Raw genomic sequence first — 26,716 nt, 5'->3', positions numbered from 1 at the left:
TTTTTTTTTCGCTATTTTTTTTCGCAAGCTTTCTGTATTCACTGCTTTGTCTTGCTTCAAGAATCATTTTTATGATTTTTCAGATTATCAAATAACATTTCTCCTTTTTCCTTATTCTTCAAGGGCCAACATATTTAACATTTAGTAAACATCAACTTCAAAAGATATATGCACTGTTCAAGCATTCATTCAGAAAATAAAAAGTATTGTCACCACATCAAAATAATTAAACTAGTTTCAAGGATGAATTCGAAACCATGTACTTCTTGTTCTTTTGTAATTAAAACAGTTTTCATTTAAGAGAGGTGATGGATTCATATTCATAACTTTAAGGCATAGACACTTAGACACTAATGATCATGTAGTAAAGGCACAAACATAAAAAACACGTAAGGCTCAAAAACCAAAAAACAGAAAATAAATAGACAAGGAGATTAAGGAATGAGTCCACCTTAGTGAGGGTGGCGTCTTCCTCTCCTTGAAGAACCAATGGTGCTCTTGAGCTCCTCTATGTCTCTTCCTTGTCTTTCTTGCTCCTCCTTCATAGCTCTTTGATCTTCTCTAATTTCATGGAGGATGATGGAGGGCTCTTGATGCTCCACCCTTTGTTGTCCCATGATGGAACTTAATTCTCCTAGGGAAGTGTTGATTTGTTCCCAATAATTCTGTGGAGGAAAGTGCATCCCTTGAGGCATCTCAGGAATTTCATGGTGAGGAATCTCCTCATGCTCATGTTGAGGTCCATGATCTCTTATTTTCTCCATCCTTTTCTTAGTGATGGGCTTATCCTCTTCAATGAGGATATCTCCCTCTATGTCAATTCCAGCTGAATTGCAGAGGTGGCATATGAGGTGAGGAAAGGCTAACCTTGCCCAAGTGGAGGACTTGTCAGCCACCTTGTAAAGTTCTTGAGGTATAATCTCATGAACTTTCACCTCTTCTCCAATGATGATACTATGGATCATGATGGCCCGGTCTATAGTAACTTCAGACCGGTTACTAGTAGGAATGATTGAGCATTGAATGAACTCTAGCCATCCCCTAGCCACTGGTTTGAGGTCATGCCTTCTTAGTTGAACCGGGTTGCCTCTTGAGTCACTTTTCCATTGAGCTCCTTCCTCACATATGTCTGTGAGGACTTGGTCCAATCTTTGATCAAAGTTGACCCTTCTTGTGTAGGGGCGTGCGTTCTCTTCCATCATTGGCAAGTTGAACGCCAGCCTTACATTTTCCGGACTGAAATCTAAGTATTTCCCCCGAACCATAGTAAGCCAATGCTTTGGATTCGGGTTTACACTTTGATCATGGTTCCTAGTGATCCATGCGTTTGCATAGAATTCTTGAACCATTAGGATCCCAACTTGTTGAATGGGGTTGGTGAGAACTTCCCAACCTCTTCTTTGGATCTCAAGTTGGATCTCTGGATACTCATTCTTTTTTAGCTTGAAAGGAATCTCAGGGATCACTTTCTTCTTGGCCACAACTTCATAGAAGTGGTCTTGATGGACCTTTGAGATGAATCTCTCCATCTCCCATGACTCAGAGGTGGAAGCAATTGCCTTCTCTTTCCTCTTTCTAGAGGTTTCTCTGGCCTTAGGTGCCATAAATGGTTATGGAAAAACAAAAAGCTATGCTTTTACCACACCAAACTTAAAATGTTCGCTCGTCTCCGAGCAAAAGAAGAAAGAAAGAAGTAGAAGAAGAAGAGAAATGAGGGAGAGGGAGAGAGAGTAGGTTTCGGCCAAGTGGAAGAAGAGGGGGTTGTGTTGTATGAAATAGAAGAATGAATGAAGGGTTTATATAGAAGTGGGGAGGGGTTTAGGGTTCGGCCATTTAGGGTTGGGTTTGGAAGGGAAAATATTTTGAATTTGAAGGTAGGCGGGGTTTATGGGGAAGAGAAGATGGATGTGAGTGGTGAGGGGGTGATGGGAAAGAGTGATTGAAGTGATTGGTGAAGGACATTTGGGGAAGAGAATTATGAAAAGGTGTGAAGAGGAGAGAATAGGGTTAGGTGGGGATCCTGTGGGGTCCACAGATCCTGAGGTGTCAAGGATTTTTCATCCCTGCACCCTTTAGACGTGTAAAACGCCCTATACATGCAATCCTGGCGTTTAACGCCAGACTGCTGCCTGTTTCTGGCGTTAACCACCACTTCCATGCTCTATTCTGGTATTTAACGCCAGGTAGATACTTTTTTCTGGCATTAAACGCCAGACTGTTCTCCTCCAGGGTGTGCTATTTTTTATTCTATTTTTCACTCTGTTTTTGATTTTTCAGTAGTTTTTGTGACTTCACATGATCATCAACCTAAAGAAAACATAAAATAACTATGGAAAATAAATAAATATAATTAGATAACATTGGGTTGCCTCCCAACAAGCGCTTCTTTAATGTCAATAGCTTGACAGTGAGCTCTCATGGAGCCTCACAGATGTTCAGAGCAAGGTTGGAACCTTCCAACACCAAACTTAGAGTTTGAATGTGGGGGTTCAACACCAAACTTAGAGTTTGGTTGTGGCCTCCCAACACCAAACTTAGAGTTTGACTGTGGGGGCTTTGGTTGACTTCGCAATGAGAGAAGCTTTTCATGCTTCCTCTCCAAGGTTACAGAAGGAGATCCTTGAGTTTTAAACACAAGGTTGTCCTCATTCAGTTGAAGAACTAACTCTCCTCTGTCCACATCAATCACAGCTCTTGTTGTGGCTAGGAATGGTCTTCCAAGGATGATGGATTCATCCTCATCCTTCCCTGTATCCGGGATTATGAAATCAGCAGGGATGTAAAGGCCTTCAACCTTTACTAGCACGTCCTCTACTTGTCCATAAGCCTATTTTCTGGAGTTGTCTACCATCTCTAATGAGATTCTGGCAGCTTGCACCTTAAAGATTCCCAGTTTCTCCATTACAGAGAGTGGCATGAGGTTTATCCCTGATCCAAGGTCACATAGAGTCTTCTCAAAGGTCATGGTTCCTATGGTACAAGGTATTAAGAACTTTTCAGGATCCTGTTTCTTCTGAGGCAATGTCAGTTGATCCAGATCACTTAGTTCATTGATGAGCAAGGGGAGTTCATCTTCCCAAGTCTCATTACCAAATAATTTGGCATTCAGCTTCATGATTTCACCAAGGTACTTGGCAACTTGCTCTTCAGTAACATCTTCATTCTCTTCAGAAGAAGAATACTCATCAGAGCTCATGAATGGCATAAGGAGGTTCAATGGAATCTCTATGGTCTCTAGATGAGTCCCAGATTCCTTTGGTTCCTCAGAGGAAAACTCTTTGTTGATCACTGGACGTCCTAGGAGGTCTTCCTCACTGGGATTCACGTCCTCTCCCTCCCTTGTAGGTTCGGCCATGATGATTAAATCAATGGCCTTGCACTCTCTTTTTGGATTCTCTTCTGTATTGCTTGGGAGAGTATTGGGAGGGGTTTCAGTGACCCTTTTACTCAACTGGCTCACTTGTGCCTCCAAATTTCTAATGGAGGACCTCGTTTCATTCATAAAACTTAGAGTAGCCTTAGATAGATCAGAGACTATGTTTGCTAAGCTAGATGGATCCTGCTCAGAGCTCTCTATCTTTTGCTGAGTGGATGATGGAAAAGGCTTGCTATTGCTAAACCTGTTTCTTCCACCATTATTAAAGCCTTGTTGAGGCTTTTGTTGATCCTTCCATGAGAAATTTGGATGATTTCTCCATGAGGGATTATAGGTGTTTCCATAGGGTTCACCCATGTAATTCACCTCTGCTATTGCAGGGTTCTCAGGATCATAAGCTTCTTCTTCAAAAGATGCCTCTTTAGTACTGTTGGATGATTCCTTCAATCCATTCAGACTCTGAGAGATCATATTGACTTGCTGAGTCAATATTTTATTCTGAGCCAATATGGCATTCAGAGTATCAATTTCAAGAACTCCCTTCCTCATAGGCGTCCCATTACTCACAGGATTCCTTTTAGAAGTGTACATGAACTGGTTATTTGCAACCATGTTAATGAGTTCTTGAGCTTCTGCAGCCGTTTTCTTTAGGTGAATGGATCCACCTGCAGAATGGTCCAGTGACATCTTTGATAATTCAGACAGACCATCATAGAATATATCCAGGATGTTCCATTCTGAAAGCATGTCAGAAGGACACCTTTTGGTCAGTTCCTTGTATCTCTCCCAAGCTTCATAGAGGGATTCACCTTCCTTTTGTCTGAAGGTTTGAACATCCACTCTAAGCTTACTAAGCTTTTGAGGAGGAAAGAACTTGGCTAAGAAAGCTGTGACCAGCTTATCTCAAGAGTTCAGGCTATCCTTAGGTTGAGAGTCTAACCATATTCTAGCTCTGTCTCTTACAGCAAATGGGAAAAGCATAAGCCTGTAGACCTCGGGATCAACCCCATTGGTCTTAACAGTATCACAGATCTGCAAGAACTCAGTTAAGAACTGAAAAGGATCTTCAGATGGAAGTCCATGAAACTTGCAGTTCTGTTGCATCAGAGAAACTAATTGGGGTTTCAGCTCAAAATTGTTTGCTCCAATGGCAGGAATTGAGATGCTTCTTCCATGTAAATTGGAATTTGGTGCAGTAAAGTCACCAAGCATCTTCCTTGCATTGTTATTATTTTCGGCCATGTCTCCTTCTTTTTCGAAAATTTCTGTCAGATTTTCTCCAGAGAGTTGTGCTTTAGCTTCCCTTAGCTTCCTCTTCAAAGTTCTTTCAGGTTCAGGATCAGCTTCAACAAGAATGTTCTTGTCCTTGTTCCTGCTCATATGAAAAAGAAGAGAACAGAAAATATGGAATCCTCTATGTCACAGTATAAAGATTCCTTATGTAAGTAGAAGAGAAGAGAAGAAATTCGAACACAGAAGGAGGGAGGGGTTCGAATTTTTAAGAAAGAGAAGTGTTAGTAAATAAATAAATAATTAGAAAATAAAAGTATTTTTGTTTTTAAATTGAATTTAAAATAAAAAATAAAAATTAAAGTTCAAAATTAAGAAAGGAAAATTGAATCAAATTAAATTAAATTTAAAACAATTAGTTAATTTAAAAAGGACTTTTGAAAAAGGTGAAGGTGATTTTCGAAAATTAGAAAGAAAGAGTTAGTTAGGTAGTTTTGAAAAAGGTAAGAATCAAACAAAAAGTTAAGTAGTCAATTGAAAAAGATTTGAAAATCAAATTTTGAAAAGATAAGAAGTTAGAAAAGATTTTGAAATTGATTTTGAAAAAGATATGATTGAAACTTAATTTGAAAAAGATTTGAAAAAGAAATTTGAAAAGATTTGATTTTTGAAATCAAAGTTGATTACTTGACTAACAAGAAACTAAAAAGATATGATTCTAGAGTTTAAAGATTAAACCTTTCTTAATAGGCAAGCAACAACTTAATATTTTTGAATCAATCACATTAATTGTTAGTATTAAATTCGAAAATATGAAATAAAAATAAGAAAAAAAATTTTGAATATCAATTTTGAAATTTTCGAAAATCATAAAAGAAAAATGAAAAAGATTTGATTTTTGAAAAAGATAAGATTTTTAAATTGAAAATTTGATTTGACTCATAAGAAATAACTAAATTTTAAAAATTTTTGACAAAATCAAATCAAATTTTTGAAAATTATGAGTGAAATAAGAGAAAGATATTTTTTATTTTTGAATTTTTAATGAAGAAAGAGAAAAATAACCCAAAGACTCAATGCATAAAAATTTTAGATCAAAACATGTGATGCATGCAAGAACACTATGAATATCAAGATGAACACCAAGAACACTTTGAATGTCAAGATGAACACCAAGAACTTATTTTTGAAAAATTTTCAAGAAAAGAAAATATGCAAGACACCAAACTTAAAAATTTTTATTCTTTAGACATTAACAAATTGAAAATGCATATGAAAAACAAGAAAAGACACAAAATAAGAAAATATGAAGATCAAACTAGAAGACTGGCTAAGAACAACTTGAAGATCATGAAGAATGCAATGCATGAAATTTTCGGAAATAATTTTTTAGAAAATTAAAAAGATGCATTTGACACCAAACTTAAAACTTGACTCTAGACTCAAACAAGAAACACAAAATATTTTTGGTTTTATTATTTTATTAAACTTCTTTTTTTTTGTATTTTTCGAAAATTAATTGAGAAAAACGAAAAAAAGAAAAAAATTTTGTATTTTTCGAAAATAAAAAATAAAAAGCTTTAAATTAAAATAAAATTACCTAATCTGAGCAACAAGATGAACCGTCAGTTGTCCAAACTCAAACAATCTCCGGCAACGGCGCCAAAAACTTGGTGCGCAGAAATCGTGACGGTTCCATTCCTTGGTAACGGTGCTGACAACTTTATACGCACGTTCATAATCTTAATTCTTTGTCACAACTTCGCACAGCTAACCAGCAAGTGCACTGGGTCGTCCAAGTAATAAACCTTACGTGAGTAAGGGTCGATCCAATAGAGATTGTCGGCTTGAAGCAAGCTATGGTCACCTTGTAAATCTCAGTCAGGTGGATTCAAATGTATTAAGAGATTATAGTGTACTAAAAGATAATTAAAATAGGATAGAGATACTTATGTAATTCATTGGTAAGAGTTTTAGATAAGCGTATAGAGATGCTTTCGTTCCTCTGAACCTCTGCTTTCCTGCTGTCTTCATCCAACCATTCCTACTCCTTTCCATGGCAAGCTTTATGTAGGGCATCACCGTTGTCAATGGCTACATCCCATCCTTTCTGTGAAAATGGTCCAATGCGCTGTCACTGCATGGCTAATCATCTGTCGGTTCTCGATCATACTGGAATAGGATTTACTATCCTTTTGCGTCTGTCACTACGCCCAGCACTCGCGAGTTTGAAGCTCGTCATAGCCATCTCTTCCCAGATCCTACTCGGAATACCACAGAAAAGGTTTAGACTTTCTGGATCTTAAGAATGGCCATCCATCGGTTCTAACTTATACCACGAAGATTCTAATATCTCGGACTCGGTCCCCTGTATTAGATATCCAAGAGATATTATTCATTCTAGCTTGTTTACATGTAGAACGGAAGTGTTTATCAGGCACGCATTCATAAGTGAGAATGATGATGAGCGTCACATAATCATCACATTCATCATTTTCTTGGGTGCAAATAGATATCTTAGAATAGGAATAAGCTTGAATTGAATAGAAAAACAGTAGTACTTTGCATTAATCTGTGAGGAACAGCAGAGCTCCACACCTTAATCTATGGTGTGTAGAAACTCTACCATTGAAAATACATAAGTGACAAGGTCCAGGCATGGCCGAATGGCCAGCCCCCTTGAAAGTCTAAGATAGCATAAAACTGATCAAAGATCTCTACAAAGATAGTAAAAATTCCTATTTATACTAAACTAGTTACTAGGGTTTATAGAAATGAGTAAATGATGCAGAAATCCACTTCCGGGGCCCACTTGGTGTGTGCTTGGGCTGAGCATTGAGCTTTACATGTGTAGAGGTCTTTCCTGGAGTTGAACGCCAGTTTGTAACATGTTTCTGGCGTTTAACTTCACTTTGCAACCTGTTTCTGGCCTTTGACTCGAGAATGCAGCATGGAACTGGCGTTCAACGCCAGTTTACATCATCTATCCTTAATCAAAGTATGGACTATTATATATTGCTGGAAAGCCCTGGATGTCTACTTTCCAACGCAATTGAGAGCGTGCTATTTGGAGTTCTGTAGCTCCAGAATATCTACATTGAGTGCAGGGAGGTCAGAATCCAACAGCATCTGCAGTCCTTCTTCAACCTCTGAATCTAATTTTTCCTCAAGTCCCTCAATTTCAGCCAAAAATTACCTGAAATCATAGAAAAACACACAAACTCATAGTAAAGTCCAGAAATGTGAATTTTAATTAAAAACTAATAAAAATATACTAAAAACTAACTAAATTGTACTGAAAACTATGTAAAAACAATGCCAAAAAGCGTATAAATTATCCGCTCATCAGAGATCAGCAAGTGTGTGTACGCACAACTCCTATGCGTACGCATAGGATGAAAATCAGCAAGTGTGCGTACGCACACACCTGTGCATAAGCACAAGTACCAGTGCATGACTTCATTAAAAATTCACGTGGCTCGCGATTTTGAGGGCTCTTTGGCCCATTTCTGATGGCTTGGAAGCTTATAAGGAAGCTTATAAGGAAGGGCTCTTTGGCTCGTACAACACACTTAGGAGTAGTTTTAGGTAGTTTAGGTTAGGTTTTTCTCTCAACTTTCTTAGGATGTAATTAGGGTTTATTTACAAGTTTTCATTCCCAATTTTGATCTTGGATTATAGCTATTTCCATTGTAAGTATTCCTTAATTTTCTATTTTATTGCACTACTTGTTTTACATTTTCTTACACTTTAATTTACTTTGTCAATATATACATAGTTTTGCAATTTTGAGTTTTGGTTAATGAATTTGATGTTTGATGGTTATTTTGTGTTTATTGAGTTGCTATTGTTGATTTTGTTCCTTGGTTGTTCATAGTTTTTATCATTTTTCCCAATTTTGCCATATTTTTATGATTGTGCCCTCCATGTGTTTGATAAAATTTCAATTTTGACTATGGGATAGATTTCTACCCCTTGGCTTGGGGGATTGAGTATATGGATTACTAGAGTCATAATGTCTGACATTTAGTGATAATTCTTGGGTTATTAGTTGTTATTGTTTCCACTAACGCTAGCTTTTTACTAAGGTAACTAGTAAGTTAGCTAGGATTTGTGGATTAATAACAATTATGCTCACTTGACTTATCCTTCGATGTTAAGGGTTAACTAAGTGAGATTAATCCATAATAATTATCATAGTTGTGGTTTTGGCAAGGAAGGAATTCCATAACTCATCCCAAGTCAAGGTTCCATTTATGTTTTGAACCACATTTCCACCAATTTTGAGTCTTACTTGTTTATATTACATATATAGTTCTTTTATTCCTTTATTAGTTTATTAATTGCAATTTTGGATTGTTCTTTAATTCCTTTATTTTGTTTGATTTCATCATTGGAAACCCCTTGCTTTTCACAACCAATTTTATGCACTTGTTGTCACTAGTTCCTTGGGAGTACGACCCAAGAGTTTAAATACTCTCGGTTATTTGATTTGAATTGTGACAATTTCTTGAATTAAACTTTGATTAGGGTTGATAAACACCAATTTTGTGGTTTATCTTTTGTTGAATTTAGGGAATTTTGTCAACTTTTCTCACATTTATTCAACGAAATAGCAAGGTTTTGTGAATTTCTCCTAATTTGTGCTTAAACGTAGAAACATGCTTTTTAGACCCAAAAATTGATAAATTTAATTCACTTTAATTCCATTCGATGCCTTGACATGGTTGTTAAGTGATTTCAGGATTAGAAGGCAAAGATTGATTTGAAGGAATGAAGAAAAAGCATGCAAAAATGGAGAATTCATGAAAAAATGAGGATTTGCTGAACTCAAGGCCACATGCACGCGTCACCCACGCATACGCATGAAAGAGAAAGTTGCCAGTGACGCATATGCGTGACAAGCGGCACGTGACTTCATTAAAGGCAAAATGTTGGGGGCGATTTCTGAGCTCAATGAGGCCCAAATCTAACTCATTTCTGATGCTTTTGAACCCAAGAATTGTAAGGAAATGTGGGGGAGTAGTCAAAGTATAGTTTTTATCATGTTGTTGGTTAGAATTCTAGAGGGAGAAGATCTCCCTTCTCTCTAGAATATAGGGTAGTTTAGGTTAAATTTTCTTAGATCCAACTTTTAATTCTTGTTTTTACTTCAACTCTTTTTATATTTTATTATTCCATTGTCTCAATCTTCTTAGTTTTTCTTGTTAATTTCTTATTTTGCTCTCTTTTATGTTGATGAACCCTTAATGGATTTCTATTTTCTTTTAATGCAATTTTATGTTTCCATGTCTTTTTTATGATTATCTTAACTGATATTGTTGACTTCCTGTTTGTGTTAGTTATGGGTTTCATTAATTCTTCCATTTTGTGAAGTTTTCCTTTTATGCCTTCCAAGTGTTTGACAAAATGCTTGGTGATGAGCGGATATTTTATACGCTTTTTACATCACTTTCATATAGTTTTTAGTAGTTTTTATTATATTTTTATAGGTTTTAGTGTTAAATACACATTTTTAGATTCTACTATGAGTTTTTATGTTTTTGGACAATTTTAGATATTTTCTGGCTGAAATTGAGGAGCCGGAGCAAAAGTCTGATTTAGAGACAGAGAAAGCACTATAGATGCTGTCCAGATCTAACCTGCCTGCATTTGGAAGAGCTTTTCTGGAGCTATAGAAGTCAAAATGGAGGGTTCATATCTTGCTTTGGATTAGAAGGCCCAAAACTGGCATCCAACGCCAGCTTCATGCCCCTTCCAAGCGTCCAGCGCCCAAAGAGTAGAGCCCAGCGTCCAAATGCCCAATAAGGACCCCCTAGCCAGTGTTTCACGTCCTAGAAGCCTCATAGCACGTGGATCTCATCAAAACTCAGCCCAAACACTCACCAAGTGGGTCCCATAAGTGGATTTTAGTACTAAATAGACTGTTTTACTCTTTTTGTGTAATCCTTAGTCATTAACCTAGTATTTAAAGAACTTTTACACCTCTCACTGAGGGAGGTCTACCATATTTTCATTTTTCCATTGTGTTTTTACTTCAGTATAAGTTTCTAAACCTCCTAGGTTGAGGGGAGGAGCCATGTTGAGTCCTATGAATTAATAAAAGTATTACTATTTCTTCTCCGATCCGTGTTTGATCTGTTTCTAAGATGTATATCTGATCTTCATCGTGGTGAATAGGATTATCTGACAAATTAGCTCTATTCATCACACTAAGACGAACATGCCTGACAAACACCCTCGTCTACTTAGGTTCGTGTGAATACATGACTGGAAAGCATGAGCCAACAGCTATGTTTATACATCTCTTAGACGGTTAATCCACGACTTCGTTGGGGACTTCTCGAGACACCAGTTCAGCCGATTTCCAGGGAGATTATGGTCTCCGTGATATAGGCTAGAATCCAAAGAAGCAGCATTCTCTGATCCGAAAGATTCGACCTTGTTTGTGGCACTTTGAGTAGGATCGCCAGGAGAATGACTTGCTAGCACTTCACCCTTTGTCAGATTGGATGACCACAGCGGCGTTCAATCTGTAGCAGAAGAGATCAATGACCGTGGCCCATGGCGTTGATCACATACAGGCTGCCATAGAAGAAAATCATTCACAAGCAAAGAAGAGAGTAGTACCAGAGTTCTGTTCATTCAGAAAGGCAAAACAACTCCAACTCTCAACTCTATTCGTATCATCTAATCCAATTGGTTTTACCCCTTTCAACATTTATGACATATAATTATTCAAGGCTTACATAATATTCCAACAACCTTCTGATTCTGCCTGACTAAGACCTGCAAGACAATCACAGCTTGCTTCAAACCACAGTCCTCGTGGGATCGACCCTGACTCGCTCAGGTATTACTTGGACGACCCATTGCACTTGTTGGTATAACAGTACGAAGGTGTGAGGAATCGTGCTACCAAGTTTTTGGCGCCGTTGCTAGGGATTGTTGAGTTGGGACAAACTGAAGGATTGTCTTGCTCCCTAAATCAGGTAATTTATTTTTACATTATTTTAATTGAGTCTTTTATTTTTATCTTCTTCTTCTCTAATTTTTGAAAATAAAAAAAACCTTTTCAAAATTATTTTTATTTTCTTTGTTGAATTTATGTTTTTGTTGAGTCTTTGATTTTTGTAAGGGTATAACTTTGATTAAAGTCTTTTATTTTTATTTTCCTCTTTTTCAAATTTTCGAAAATTTTAAAACCTTTTTCAAAAATATTTTTCTTTTCTTTGTTTGATTTTTGTTCTTGGTATTGAGTCTTGCATGTTCTTGTTTTTCAATTCCAAAATTTTTTAAACCCTTTCAAAAACCTTTTTCATATAGTTTATTTTTGGCATCCTTAGATGTTTGTTTGAGTCACAGTGTTAATGTTCTTGTTGAGTCTTGCATTTTCTTTGAGTCCTATGTTCTAAAAATTTTTAAAAATATTTTCTTTGTTTAAATCTTGTGTCAAGTCTTTAAGTTTGGTGTCTTCTTGTTATTTTTCTTTTGTTTTTCGAAAATTTTGGTTTGGTTTTCTAAACATTTTAAGTTTGGTGTTCTTGTTATGTTCTTATGTTCTTTGAGTCTTTAAGTTTTGTTCTTTTGTGTTGTTGTAAGTCTTCAAAGTGTTCTTGAGTCTTGTTTGTGTTTTGATCTTAAAATTTTTAAGTTTGGTGTCCCCTTGTGTTTCCCTCCAAATTTTCGAAAATAAAGGGGTGCTAGATCTAAAAAATTTTAAGTCTTGTGTCTTTTTTGTGTTTTTCTCTTTCATAAATAAATTTCAAAATCAAAAAAATATCTTTTTTATCTTTACTTAATTATTATTTTCTAAATTTTTGATTAAAAATTTAGATTTCTATTTTAAAATTTTATCTTATCATATCTTAGGTCACAAGTTTTCAAAAATCAAATCTTTTAAAAAAAAATCATATCTTTTTCAAAAAAAATCTTATCTTATCTTTTTTCAAAATTCAAATTTTAACATTATATCGTTTTTAAAATTTTTTAAAAATTTTATCTTTTTCTAATTTCAAATTTTGATTTCAAATCTTTTCTTATCTTATCTTCTATTTTATTTTAAATTAAAATCTTTTCTTAATTAATATCTTATCTTCTCTCTCATCTTTTTCAAAACTACCAAACTAACTCTTCCCTCCTTAATTTTCGAAAATCATCTCTCTTCTTCTCTCTCTCCTTTTTCAAAGCTACCTAACTAACTCTCCTCTCTCTTAATTTTCGAAAATTTCCCTCTCTTCTATCTCTTCTATTTTCAAAAATTTGACATCTAAATTTTAAATTCTTTTTAAATTAATTAACTAATTTTTGAAAATTAATTAAATATATAAATAAAAATAAAAATATTTAAATTCTTATTTACTTTTTCTATTGATACTTCTTCTCCTTTCACATCTATTCATTCGACTTCTTCTCATCCTCTCTCATCTTCCATCTTCACTTCTTCTATCTTCTTTTATTTACTCTTATCTACTATTTCCAAGGTATTTTTCTTCTACTTCTTTTACTTCTTTTCTTTCTTCTTCTTCTTTCTTTACTTCTGACTTTAAGGAGGAGCTTCTTGCCAATTGGCACAAAGAGCTTTCTTCTTTTCCATATTTCTTTTTCTTTTCTTCTTGTTTATGACCAGGAACAGGAATAAAAAACACCTCTTAACTCCTGATCTTGAACCTGAGAAGACTCTGAGGATGTGTTTACAACAAGCTAACACACAATACTCTGGAAGAGACCTTTTAGAAATTTTTGAACAAGAAACAGGGGACATGGCCGAACCACAAGAGGAGCCAAGAAAGGTCCTTGGTGACTTCACCATGCCTACCTCTGACTTTTATGGCAGAAGCATTGCTGTACCTGCCATTGGAGCTAACAATTTTGAGCTTAAGCCTCAGTTAGTCTCCCTTCTACAGTAGAATTGCAAATTTCATGGACTTCCAATAGAAGATCCATATCAGTTTTTAGCTGAGTTCTTGCTAATCTGTGATACTGTAAAAACAAATGGAGTGAATCCTAAGGTTTATAAGCTTATGCTCTTTCCCTTTGCAGTAAGAGACAGAGCTAAGCTATGGTTGGAAGCCCAACCCAGAGAGAGTCTTGACTCTTGGGAAAAGCTAGTTAATGCTTTTCTGGCTAAGTTCTTTCCCCCTCAGAGGATGAGCAAAATTAGAGTGGATATTCAAACCTTCAGATAAAGAGAAGGTGAATCCTTCTATGAAGCTTGGGAAAGATACAAGCAATTGATCAGGAGATGTCCTCTTGACATGTTCTCAGAATGGTCCATGATAGGCGTGTTCTATGATGGTTTGTCTAAGATATCCAAGATTTTATTGGATAGCTCTACAGGTGGATCCCTCCACCTAAAGAAAATGCCTGCAGAAGCAAGAGAGCTCATTGAAATGGTTGCTAACAACCAATTCATGTACACCTCTGAGAGGAATCCTATAAACGATGGAACGTCTCAGAAGAAAAGGAGTTCATGAAGTTGAGACTCTGAATGCCATCCTAGCTCAGAATAAGATCTTAATCCAATAGGTCAACATGATCTCCCAACATCTGACTGGGATGCAAACTGTAGCTGGTAGTAATTAGGAAGCTTCTTTTGAGATAGAAGCTTATGATCCTGATCAACCCACCATGGAGGAGGTGAATTACATGGGAGAACCCTATGGAAACACTTACAACCCTTTGTGGAGGAATCATCCTAACCTCTCAGGGAAGGATCAACAGAAACCTCAGCAAGGTTTCAATAACAACCAACGTGGTAGGAACCTGAATAGGTTCAATAACAGACCACCATTCCCATCTTCTCAAGAGAATATGGAGACCTCTAAGCAGAGCCTTTCTGACATAGCCATTCTAGTCTCCAGCCTCACTAAGACCACCCATACTTTTATTAATGAAATAAGGTCCTCCATTAGAAACTTGGAGGTACAGGTTGGTCAACTGAGTAAGAGGATCCCTGAGACTCCTCCTGACACTCTTCCCAGTAATACTGAGGTTAATCCTAGAGAAGAGTGCAAGGCCATAACCATAGAGGTAGAGGCCGAACTTGAGGAGAATGGGAAGGTATTGAATGCCAGTAAAGAAGCCTTCACTTGGCGTTCAACGCCCACAAGGGCAGCAAGCCTGGCGTTAAACACCAGTGAGGAACTCCTCACTTGGCGTTTAATGCCCATTTTGGTAGAAAAACTGGTGCTAAACGCCAGTGAAGAACCTCTCACTGGGCGTTCAACACCCACAAGCCCAGGGAAGCTGGCGTTGAACGACAGCAAGGACATCCCTACTGGGCGTTCAACGCCCAGAATGCTAGAGGGACTGGCGTTTAACGCCAGTCAGGGTGGACAGCAAGGGCGTTCAACGCCCAATAAGTTAACCAAGCTTGTGTTGAACGCCAGCCCAAGCATACCCTTTGAGTGCCTAAATTCCACTCAAGAACCCTCTAGCCCAGAACCAAAGGAAACCATAAAGACAATCGAGGTTCTGATGAGCGGATAATTTATACGCTTTTTGGCATTGTTTTTAGTATGTTTTTAGTAGAATCTAGTTACTTTTAAGGATGTTTTCATTAGTTTTTATGTTAAATTCACATTTCTAGACTTTACTATGAGTTTGTGTGTTTTTCTGTGATTTCAGGTATTTTCTGGCTGAAATTGAGGGACTTGAGCAAAAATCAGATTCAAAGGTTGAAGAAGGACTGCTGATGCTGTTGGATTCTGACCTCCCTGCACTCAAAATGGATTTTCTGGAGCTACAGAACTCAAAATGGCGCACTTCCAATTGCGTTGGAAAGTAGACATCCAGGGCTTTCCAGAAATATATAATAGTCCATACTTTGCCTAAGTTTAGATGACGCAAACTGGCGTTCAACGCCAGCTCTCTGCCCAATTCTGGTGTCCAGCGCCAGAAACAAGTTGCAAAGTGGAGTTCAACGCCCAAAATGGCACAAAAGCTGGCATTCAACTCCAAGAATGACCTCTCCACGTGTAGAATTCAAGCTCAGCCCAAGAACACACCAAGTGGGCCCCGAAAGTGGATTTATGCATCAATTACTTACTTCTGTAAACCCTAGTAGCTAGTTTATTATAAATAGGACTTTTTACTATTGTATTAGACATCTTTGATCAGTTTTATGCTATCCTAGACCTCCATGGGAGGCTGGCCACTCGGCCATGCTTACCCTATATTCACTTATGTATTTTCAACGGTAGAGTTTCTACACTCCATAGATTAAGGTGTAGAGCTCTGCTGTTCCTCATGAATTAATGCAAAGTACTACTGTTTTCTATTCAATTCAACTTATTCCGCTTCTAAGATATTCATTCGCACTTCAACATGAATGTGATGAACGTGACCATCATCTTCATTCTCTATGAACGCGTGCCTGACAACCACTTCCGTTCTACCTTAGATTGAATGAGTATCTCTTAGATCTCTTAATCAGAATCTTCGTGGTGTAAGCTATTTTGATGGCGGCATTCATGAGAATCTGGAAAGTCTAAACCTTGTCTGTGGTATTCTGAGTAGGATTCAGGGATTGAATGACTGTGACGAGCTTCAAACTCGCGAGTGCTGGGCGTAGTGACAGACGCAAAAGGAGGGTGAATCCTATTCCAGTATGATCGAGAACCTCAGATGATTAGCCATGCTGTGACAGAGCATTTGGACCATTTTCACAAGAGGATGGGATGTAGCCATTGACAACGGTGATGCCCTTACATAAAGCCAGCCATAGAAAGGTGTAAGACTGATTGGATGAAGGCAGCAGGAAAGCAGAGGTTCAGAGGAACGAAAGCATCTCTATGCGCTTATCTGAAATTCTCACCAATGATTTACATAAGTATTTCTATCATTATTTTATGTTTACTTCTTATTTAATTTCGAAAACTCCATAACTATTTTATATCCGCTTGACTAAGATTTACAAGGTGACCATAGCTTGCTTCATACCAACAATCTCCGTGGGATCGACCCTTACTCACGTAAGGTTTATTACTTGGACGACCCAGTGCACTTGCTGGTTAGTTGTATCGAAGTTGTGACAAATTATGAATTGAGATTAGAGCACCAAGTTTTTGGAGCCATTACCAGAGATCACAATTTCGTGCACCAAGTTTTTGGCGCCGTTGCCGGGGGTTGTTCGAGTTTGGACAACTGACGGTTCATCTTGTTGCTCAGATTAGGTAATTTTCTTTTTGTTTTATTTTCAAAAATTTTTCAAAAATCTTTCAAAATTTTCTCCTTTGTTTTCGAAAAAAATTTTAAAATAAAAATGTTTTCAAAAATATATTTTTTCTTCAGAATTTTTAAGAATGAATTCTAGCGTTTCATGAAGCATGTTGAAGCCTGGCTGGCTGTAGGGAATGTCAGGCGTGTCATGTCTGAATTACATACTAAAGCTTGGCTGGCTATTAAGCCATGCCTGACCCTTTGATTGAAGCTTTAGACTAAAGAGCATAAGATTCCTGGAATTCATATTAAAAATTTTGGAATCCTTATTTTTTTTTTTCAAAATGATTTTCAAAAAAAAAATTAAATGAAAATACAAAAAAAAAATCATAAAATCATAAAAAAATCAAAAATATTTCATGTTTCTTGTTTGAGTCTTGAGTTAAGTTGAAAGTTTGGGGTCAATTGCATACTCATCTTGCATTTTTCGAAAAATTCATGCATTCATAGTGTTCTTCATGATCTTCAAGTTGTTCTTAGTAAGTCTTCTTGTTTGATCTTGATGTTTTCTTGTTTTGTGTTGTATGGTATTTTTCATATGCATTCTTGCATCCATAGAGTCTAAGCATCAAAGATTTCTAAGTTTGGTGTCTTGCATGTTTTTTTTTTGCATTAAAAATTTTCAAAAATAAGTTCTTGATGTTCATCATGATCTTCATAGTGTTCTTGGTGTTCATCTTGACATTCATAGCATTCTTGCATGCATTCATTGTTTTGGTGTAAAAATTTTCATGCATTGCATCATTTTAATGTTTTTCTCTCTCATCATTAAAAATTCAAAAATAAAAAAAATATGTTTCCTTTTCTCTCTCAAAATTTCGAAAATTAGATTTGACTTTTTCAAAAAATTTTAAAATCTAGTTGTTTTTATGAGTCAAATCAAATTTTCAATTTAAAAATCTTATCTTTTTCAAAATCTTTTTCAAAAATCAAAACTTTTTCATTTTTCTTAGTTATCTTCGAAAATTTTAAAAATATTTTTTAAAAATCTTTTTCTTATTTTAATATATCAAATTTTCGAAAATAACAATAACAATTAATGTTTTGATTCAAAAATTTCAAGTTTGTTACTTGCCTGATAAGAAAGATTCAAACTTTAAATTCTAGAATCATATTTTGTGATTTCTTGTGAATCAAGTCATTAATTGTGATTTTAAAAATCAAATCTTTTTTAAAACTAATTTCAATCATATCTTTTTAAAAATATCTTTCTATCTTATCTTTTTCAAAATCATATCTTTTTCAAAAATTTGATTTTAAAATATCTTTTCTAACTTCTTATCTTCTTATCTTTTCAAAATTGATTTTCAAATTTGTTTCAACTAACTAACTAACTTTTTGTTTGTTTCTTATCTTTTTCAAAACTACCTAACTAACTCTCTCTCTCTCTCTAATTTTCGAAAATATCTTCCCTCTTTTTCAAAATTTTTTTTTAATTAACTAATTATTTTAATTTTTGATTTTAATTTTTGAAAAATTACTAACCTTTTTCAAAAACTATTTTCGAAAATCACTAACTCTTTTTCAAAAAATTATTTTCGAAAATCCTCTTTCTCTCTCATCTCCTTCTATTTATTTATTCATCTACTCACACAGGGACCTCTATACTGTGGTAAAAAGGATCCATATTATTATTATTTTTCTGTTTCCTCTTTTTCATATGAGCAGGAGCAAGGACAAGAACATTCTTGTTGAAGCAGATCCAGAACCTGAAAGGACTCTGAAGAGGAAACTAAGAGAAGCTAAATTACAACTATCCAGCAAGCACCTGTCAGAAATTTTCGAACAGGAAGAGGACATGGCAGCCAATAATAATAATAATGCAAGGAGGATGCTTGGTGACTTTACTGCACCTAATTCCAATTTACATGGAAGAAGCATCTCCATCCCTACCATTGGAGCAAACAATTTTGAGCTGAAACCTCAGCTAGTTTCTCTGATGCAGCAGAACTGGAAGTTTCATGGACTTCCATCTGAAGATCCTTTTCAGTTCTTAACTGAATTCTTGCAGATCTGTGATACTATTAAGACTAATGGAGTAGATCCTGAAGTCTACAGGCTCATGCTTTTCCCTTTTGCTGTAAGAGACAGAGATAGAGTATGGTTGGACTCTCAACCTAAGGATAGCCTGAACTCTTGGGATAAGCTGGTCAAGGCTTTCTTAGCCAAGTTATTTCCTCCTCAAAAGCTGAGCAAGCTTAGAGTGGATGTTTAGACCTTCAGACAGAAAGAAGGTGAATCCCTCTATGAAGCTTGGGAGAGACAAAAAGGACTGACCAAAAGGTGTCCTTCTGACATGCTTTCAGAATGGACCATCCTGGACATATTCTATGATGGTCTGTCTGAATTAGCTAAGATGTCATTGGATACTTCTGCAAGTGGATCCATTCACCTAAAGAAAACGCCTGTAGAAGCTCAAGAACTCATTGACATGGTTGCTAATAACCAGTTCATGTACACTTCTGAGAGGAATCCTGTGAGTAATGGGACGCCTATGAAGAAGGGAGTTCTTGAAATTGATACTCTGAATGCCATATTGGCTCAGAATAAAATATTGACTCAGCAAGTCAACATGATTTCTCAGAGTCTGAATGGAATGCAAGCTGCATCCAACAGTACTCAAGAGGCATCTTCTAAAGAAGAAGCTTATGATCCTGAGAACCCTGTAATAGTAGAGGTAAATTACTTAGGTGAACCTTATAGAAACACCTATAATCCATCATGGAGAAATCACCCAAATCTCTCATGGAAGGATCAACAAAAGCCTCAACAAGGCTTCAATAATGGTGGAAGAAATAGGTTTAACAATAGTAAACCTTTTCCATCATCCACTCAGTAACAGACAGAGAACTCTGAACAAAATACCTCTAATTTAGCAAACTTAGTCTCTGATCTATCTAAGGCCACTGTAAGTTTCATGAATGAAACAAGGTCCTCCATTAGAAATTTGGAGGCACAAGTGGGCCAGCTGAGTAAAAGGATCACTGAAATCCCTCCTAGTACTCTCCCAAGCAATACAGAAGAAAATCCAAAAGGAGAGTGCAAGGCCATTGAATTGATCACCATGGCCGAACCTGTAAAAAAAGGAGAGGACGTGAATCCCAAGGAGGAAAACCTCCTGGGACGTCCAGTGATCAATAAGGAGCTTCCCTTTGAGGAACCAAAGGAATCTGAGACTCATCTAGAGACCATAGAGATTCCATTGAACCTCCTTATGCCCTTCATTTGCTCTGACGAGTATTCATCTTCTGAAGAGAATGAGGATGTTACTGAAGAGCAAGTTACCAAGTACCTTGGTGCAATCATGAAGCTGAATGCCAAATTATTTGGCATTGAAGCTTGGGAAGATGAACCTCCCTTGTTCACCAATGAACTAAGTGATCTGGATCAACTGACATTGCCTCAGAAGAAACAGGATCCTGGAAAGTTCTTAATACCTTGTACCATAGGCACCATGATCTTTAAGGCTCTGTGTGACCTTGGTTCAGGAATAAATGTCATGCCCCTCTCTGTAATAGAGAAACTGGGAATCTTTGGGGTGCAAGCTGCTAAAATCTCATTAGAGATGACAGACAATTCAAGAAAACAGGCTTATGGACAAGTAGAGGACGTGTTAGTAAAGGTTGAAGGCCTTTACCTCCCTGCTGATTTCATAGTCCTAGATACTGGGAAGGATGAGGATGAATCCATCATCCTAGGAAGACCTTTCCTAGCCACAGCAAGAGCTGTGATTGATGTGGACAGAGGAGAATTGATCCTTCAAATAAGTGAGGACAACCTTGTGTTTACAACTCAAGGATCTCTCTCTGCATCCATGAAGAGGAAGCATAAAAAGCTTCTCTCAAAACAGAGTCAACTAGAGCCCCCACAGTCAAACTCTAAGTTTGGTGTTGGGAGGCCACAACTAAACTCTAAGTTTGGTGTTGGAGAGTCTCAACAATGCTCTGAACATCTGTGAGGCTCCATGAGAGCCCACTGTCAAGCTATTGACATTAAAGAAGCGCTTGTTGGGAGGCAACCCAATTTTTATTTATCTAACTATATTTTTCTTAGTTATATGTCTTTATAGGTTCATGATCATGTGGAGTCACAAAATAAATATAAAAATCGAAAACGGAATCAAAAACAGCAGAAGAAAAATCACACCCTGGAGGAAGACCTTACTGGCATTTAAACGCCAGTAAGAAGCATGTTTTGGGTGTTCAACGCCAGAACAGAGCATGGTTCTGGCGCTGAACGCCAGAAATGGGCAGTATCTGGGCGTTTGAACGCCAGAAATGCACCCTGGAGAAGAGCTGGCGCTAAACGCCCAGAACAAGCATGGTTCTGGCGTTCAACGCCAGAAATGGGCAACAAATGGGCGTTCAACGCCCAGAACAAGCACCAATCTGGCGCTGAACGCCCAAAGTTGTGTGCAAAGGCATTTTACATGCCTAATTTGGTGCAAGGTTGTAAATCCTTGAACACCACAGGATCTGTGGACCCCACAGGATCACCTCAGGATCTGTGGACCCACAGGATCCCCACCTATCTCCACTCACTTTTTCTCACCCCTCTTTCACACAATCCCATAAACACTCTTCCCCAAAACCCTTCACCAATCACCTCAATCTCTCTTCTCCATCACCTCTTCACCACTCACATCCATCCACTCTTCCCCATAAACCTACCTCATAAACTCCACCTACCTTCAAAATTCAAAATCAATTTCCCACCCAAACCCACCCTAAATGGCCGAACTTACCCCCCTCCCTTCCCTATATATACCCCTCCATTCTTCCTCATCTTCTCACAACACAACCCTCCTTTCTCTTCTTGGCCGAAACATACCTCCCCCCTCCTCTCCATATTTTCTTCTTCTTCATCATCTATTCTTTCTTTTCTTGCTCGAGGGTGAGCAAAAGTCTAAGTTTGGTGTGGTAAAAGCATAAGCTTTTTGTTTTTCCATTACCATTGATGGCACCTAAGATCGGAGAATCCTCTAGAAAAGGGAAAGGGAAGACAAAAGCTTCCACCTCCGAGTCATGGGAGATGGAAAGATTCATCTCCAAAGCTCATCAAGACCACTTCTATGATATTGTGGCCAAGAAGAAGGTGATCCCTGAGGTCCCTTTCAAACTCAAGAGAAATGAGTATCCGGAGATCCGACATGAAATCCAAAGAAGAGGTTGGGAAATTCTAACAAACCCCATCCAACAAGTCGGCATCCTAATGGTTCAAGAGTTCTATGCCAATGCATGGATCACTAGGAACCATGATCAAAGTAAGAACCCAAATCCAAAGAATTATGTTACAATGGTTCGGGGGAAATACTTAGATTTTAGTCCGGAGAATGTGAGGTTGGCATTTAACTTGCCTATGATGCAAGGAGATGAGCGCCCCTACACTAGAAGGGTCAACTTTAATCAAAGGTTGGACCAAGTCCTCATGGACATATACGTGGAAGGAGCTCAATGGAAGATTGACTCCAAAGGCAAGTCGGTTCAACTAAGAAGACTGGACCTCAAACCTGTGGCTAGAGGATGGTTGGAGTTCATCCAACGCTCCATCATCCCCACTAGCAACCGATCTGAAGTTACTGTGGATCGGGCCATTTGGAGAGGAAGTAGAAGTTCATGAAGTCATCTTCCTTGAACTCTACAAAATAGCCGAAAAGCCCTCCCCTGGGGCAAGGCTAGCTTTTCCTCATCTTATTTGCCATCTATGTTACTCAGCTGGAGCTTTCATAGAAGGAGACATTCACATTGAGGAAGAGAAGCCCATCACTAAGAAAAGGATGGAGCAAGCAAGAGAGCCCATTCATGGATCTCAAGAGGCGCATGAATCTCATCACCATGAGATCCCGGAGATGCCTCAAATGCATTTTCCTCCACAAAACTATTGGGAGCAAATCAATACCTCCCTAGGAGAATTAAGTTCCAACATGGGACAACTAAGGGTGGAACATCAAGAGCACTCCATCATCCTTCATGAAATAAGAGAAGATCAAAAAGCAATGAGGGAGGAGCAACAAAGACAAGGAAGAGACATAGAAGAGCTCAAGGACATCATTGGTTCCTCAAGAAGGAAACGCCACCATCACTAAGGTGGACTCATTCCTTGTTCTTACTTTCTCTGTTTTTCGTTTTCTATGCTAAGTGCTTATCTATGTTTGTGTCTTCATTACATGATCATTAGTATTTGGTAACTTTGTCTTAAAGTTATGAATGAATCCATCACCTCTCTTAAATGAAAAATGTTTTAATTCAAAAGAACAAGAAGTACATGAGTTTCGAATTTATCCTTGAACTTAGTTTAATTATATTGATGTGGTGACAATACTTTTTATTTTCTGAATGAATGCTTGAACAGTGCATATATGTTTTGAAGTTGTTGTTTAAGAATGTTAAATATGTTGGCTTTTGAAAGAATGATGACAAGGAAACATGTTATTTGATAATCTGAAAAATCATAAAAATGATTCTTGAAGCAAGAAAAAGCAGCAAAGAGCAAAGCTTGCAAAAAAAAAATAGAAAGAAAAAGAAAAAGCAAGCAGAAAAAGCCAGAGCTCTTAAAACCAAGAGGCAAGAGCAAAAAGCCAATAACCCTTAAAACCAAAAGGCAAGAGTAAATAAAAAGGATCCCAAGGCTTTGAGCATCAGTGGATAGGAGGGCCTAAAGGAATAAAATCCTGGCCTAAGCGGCTAAAACAAGCTGTCCCTAACCATGTGCTTGTGGCGTGTAGGTGTCAAGTGAAAACTTGAGACTGAGCAGTTAAAGTCAAGGTCCAAAGCAAAAAAAAAAAAAAGAGTGTGCTTAAGAACCCTGGACACCTCTAATTGGGGACTTTAGCAAAGCTGAGTCACAATCTGAAAAGGTTCACCCAATTATGTGTCTGTGGCATTTATGTATCCGGTGGTAATACTGGAAAACAAAGTGCTTAGGGCCACGGCCAAGACTCATAAAATAGCTGTGTTCAAGAATCATCATACTGAACTAGGAGAATCAATAACACTATCTGAACTCTGAGTTCCTATAGATGCCAATCATTCTGAACCTCAATGGATAAAGTGAGATGCCAAAACTATTCAAGAGGCAAAAAGCTACAAGTCCTGCTCATCTGATTGGAGCTATGTTTTATTGATAGTTTGGAATTTATAGTATATTCTTTTCTTTTTATCCTATTTGATTTTCAGTTGCTTGGGGACAAGCAACAATTTAAGTTTGGTGTTGTGATGAGCGGATAATTTATACGCTTTTTGGCATTGTTTTTAGTATATTTTTAGTAGAATCTAGTTACTTTTAGGGATGTTTTCATTAGTTTTTATGTTAAATTCACATTTCTGGACTTTACTATGAGTTTGTGTGTTTTTCTATGATTTCAGGTATTTTCTGGCTGAAATTGAGGGACTTGAGCAAAAATCAGATTCAGAGGTTGAAGAAGGACTGCTGATGCTGTTGGATTCTGACCTCCCTGCACTCAAAATAGATTTTCTGGAGCTACAAAACTTAAAATGGCGCGCTTCCAATTGAGTTGGAAAGAAGACATCTAGGGCTTTCCAGCAATATATAATAGTCCATACTTTGCCCAAGTTTAGACGACGCAAACTGGCGTTCAACGCCAGCTCTCTGCCCAATTCTGGCGTCCAGCGCCAGAAACAAGTTGCAAAGTGGAGTTCAACGCCCAAAATGGCACAAAAGCTGGCGTTCAACTCCAAGAATGACCTCTCCACGTGTAGACTTCAAGCTCAGCCCAAGCACACACCAAGTGGGCCCCAGAAGTGGACTTATGCATCAATTACTTACTTCTGTAAACCCTAGTAGCTAGTTTATTATAAATAGGACTTTTTACTATTGTATTAGACATCTTTGATCAGTTTTATGCTATCCTAGACCTCCATGGGAGGCTGGCCACTCGGCCATGCTTACCCTATATTCACTTATGTATTTTTAACGGTAGAGTTTCTACACTCCATAGATTAAGGTGTGGAGCTCTGCTGTTCCTCATGAATTAATGCAAAGTACTACTGTTTTCTATTCAATTCAACTTATTCCGCTTCTAAGATATTCATTCGCACTTCAACATGAATGTGATGAACGTGACAATCATCATCATTCCCTATGAACGCGTGCCTGACAACCACTTCCGTTCTACCTTAGATTGAATGAGTATCTCTTAGATCTCTTAATCAGAATCTTCGTGGTGTAAGCTAGATTGATGGCGGCATTCATGAGAATCCGGAAAGTCTAAACCTTGTCTGTGGTATTGCGAGTAGGATTCAGGGATTGAATGACTGTGACGAGCTTCAAACTCGCGAGTTCTGGGCGTAGTGACAGACGCAAAAGGAGGGTGAATCCTATTCCAGTATGATCGAGAACCTCAGATGATTAGCCGTGCTGTGACAAAGCATTTGGACCATTTTCACAAGAGGATGGGATGTAGCCATTGACAACGGTGATGCCCTTACATAAAGCCAGCCATGGAAAGGAGTAAGACTGATTGGATGAAGGCAGCAGGAAAGTAGAGGTTCAGAGGAACGAAAGCATCTCTATGCGCTTATCTGAAATTCTCACCAATGATTTACATAAGTATTTCTATCCTTATTTTATGTTTACTTCTTATTTAATTTCGAAAACTCCATAACTATTTTATATCCGCTTGACTGAGATTTACAAGGTGACCATAGCTTGCTTCATACCAACAATCTCCGTGGGATCGACCCTTACTCACGTAAGGTTTATTACTTGGACGACCCAGTGCACTTGCTGGTTAGTTGTATCGAAGTTGTGACAAATTATGAATTGAGATTAGAGCACCAAGTTTTTGGAGCCATTACCAGAGATCACAATTTCGTGCACCAGGTTCCTTTGAATGCACTTATACAGTGCATAAGTTCTGATGACTACTCATCCTCTGATGAGGATGAAGACACTAGGGAAGAGCAAGTTGCTCGTTTTCTAAGAGCTCTAATGAAGCTGAATACCAAATTATTTGGTACAAAGCCTCTAGAGGAAGAACCTGCACTGCTCACCAAAGAACTCGATGCTTTGGTTCAGCAAGAGCTACCTCAGAAGCTTCTAGATCCTGGATGTTTTCTAATCCCTTGCACCATAAGCACCATGACCTTTGATAAGGCTCTGTGTGACCTAGGGTCAAGTATTAACCTCATGCCACTCTTTGTAATGAAGAAGCTGGGAATCCTTGAGGTACAAGCTGCACACATCTCATTAGAGATGCCAGACAAGACCCTGAAGAAGCCATATGCTTAGTAGAGGATGTTTTGATGAAAGTTGAAAACCACTACATCCCTGCCAACTTCATTGTCTTAGATATTGGAGAGGATGAGGATGACTCTGTCATCCTTGGAAGACCTTTCCTAGCCACAGTTAATGCCATCATTGATGTGGCTATGGGAGAACTGACCCTACAATTAGAGGAGGATCACATCTTATTCAAGATGCCTCATCCCAGTTCTCCCTCTACAAAAGTGATAACTATGCAACACCTAGTGTGCCAACCCTCTCTTTCTATGCAGAGCTCTGTAGAGCCCCCAGACATCAATTCTAAGTTTGGTGTTGGGCAGCCCTCAATAAGCTCTAAGTACAGAGGTACTAAAAAGAAAGTACCTAAAGGCTGGAGGGACGAGAAAATCCCAACTGAAGGCCTCTCACCTGGTATGAGAGTTGTCTTCACTAAGAAGCTAGCCTTACCACATACAGTGAGTCGTGTCTTAACTCTAGAGCATGTAGAGCTCATTCATGAGAGGACAAGAAGAAAATTCACTTTAAGGGGAAAAAATCTGAGCCCATACTCACCTCCGTAAGGAGCTAAAGGTCAAGCTAGTGACGTTAAAAGAGCGCTCGTTGGGAGGCAACCCAACTTTACTCAACTATGTTTTTTTTTATTTT

At 37.7% G+C, this 26,716-nt stretch overlaps 3 non-coding genes across 3 annotated transcripts; 1 reads left to right on the top strand and 2 right to left on the bottom strand.

The window, feature by feature from the left end:
• Positions 1-4,117: 4,117 nt before the first annotated feature.
• On the top strand, positions 4,118-4,225 carry LOC112732042 (small nucleolar RNA R71). Its single transcript, XR_003167784.1, has one exon. It is a non-coding gene; the product is annotated as a small nucleolar RNA R71 (small nucleolar RNA).
• Positions 4,226-13,761: 9,536 nt separating this feature from the next.
• LOC112731170 (small nucleolar RNA R71) lies at positions 13,762-13,868 on the bottom strand. Its single transcript, XR_003166960.1, has one exon. It is a non-coding gene; the product is annotated as a small nucleolar RNA R71 (small nucleolar RNA).
• Positions 13,869-19,022: 5,154 nt separating this feature from the next.
• Positions 19,023-19,130, bottom strand: LOC112732165 (small nucleolar RNA R71). Its single transcript, XR_003167902.1, has one exon. It is a non-coding gene; the product is annotated as a small nucleolar RNA R71 (small nucleolar RNA).
• Positions 19,131-26,716: the final 7,586 nt, after the last annotated feature.

Source organism: Arachis hypogaea, chromosome 12 (genome assembly GCF_003086295.3).
Source record: "Arachis hypogaea cultivar Tifrunner chromosome 12, arahy.Tifrunner.gnm2.J5K5, whole genome shotgun sequence".
Lineage (NCBI taxonomy): Eukaryota > Viridiplantae > Streptophyta > Magnoliopsida > Fabales > Fabaceae > Arachis > Arachis hypogaea.
The sequence above is the reverse complement of the archived record's forward strand: the minus strand, read 5'-3'. Positions and strand labels throughout refer to the sequence as shown.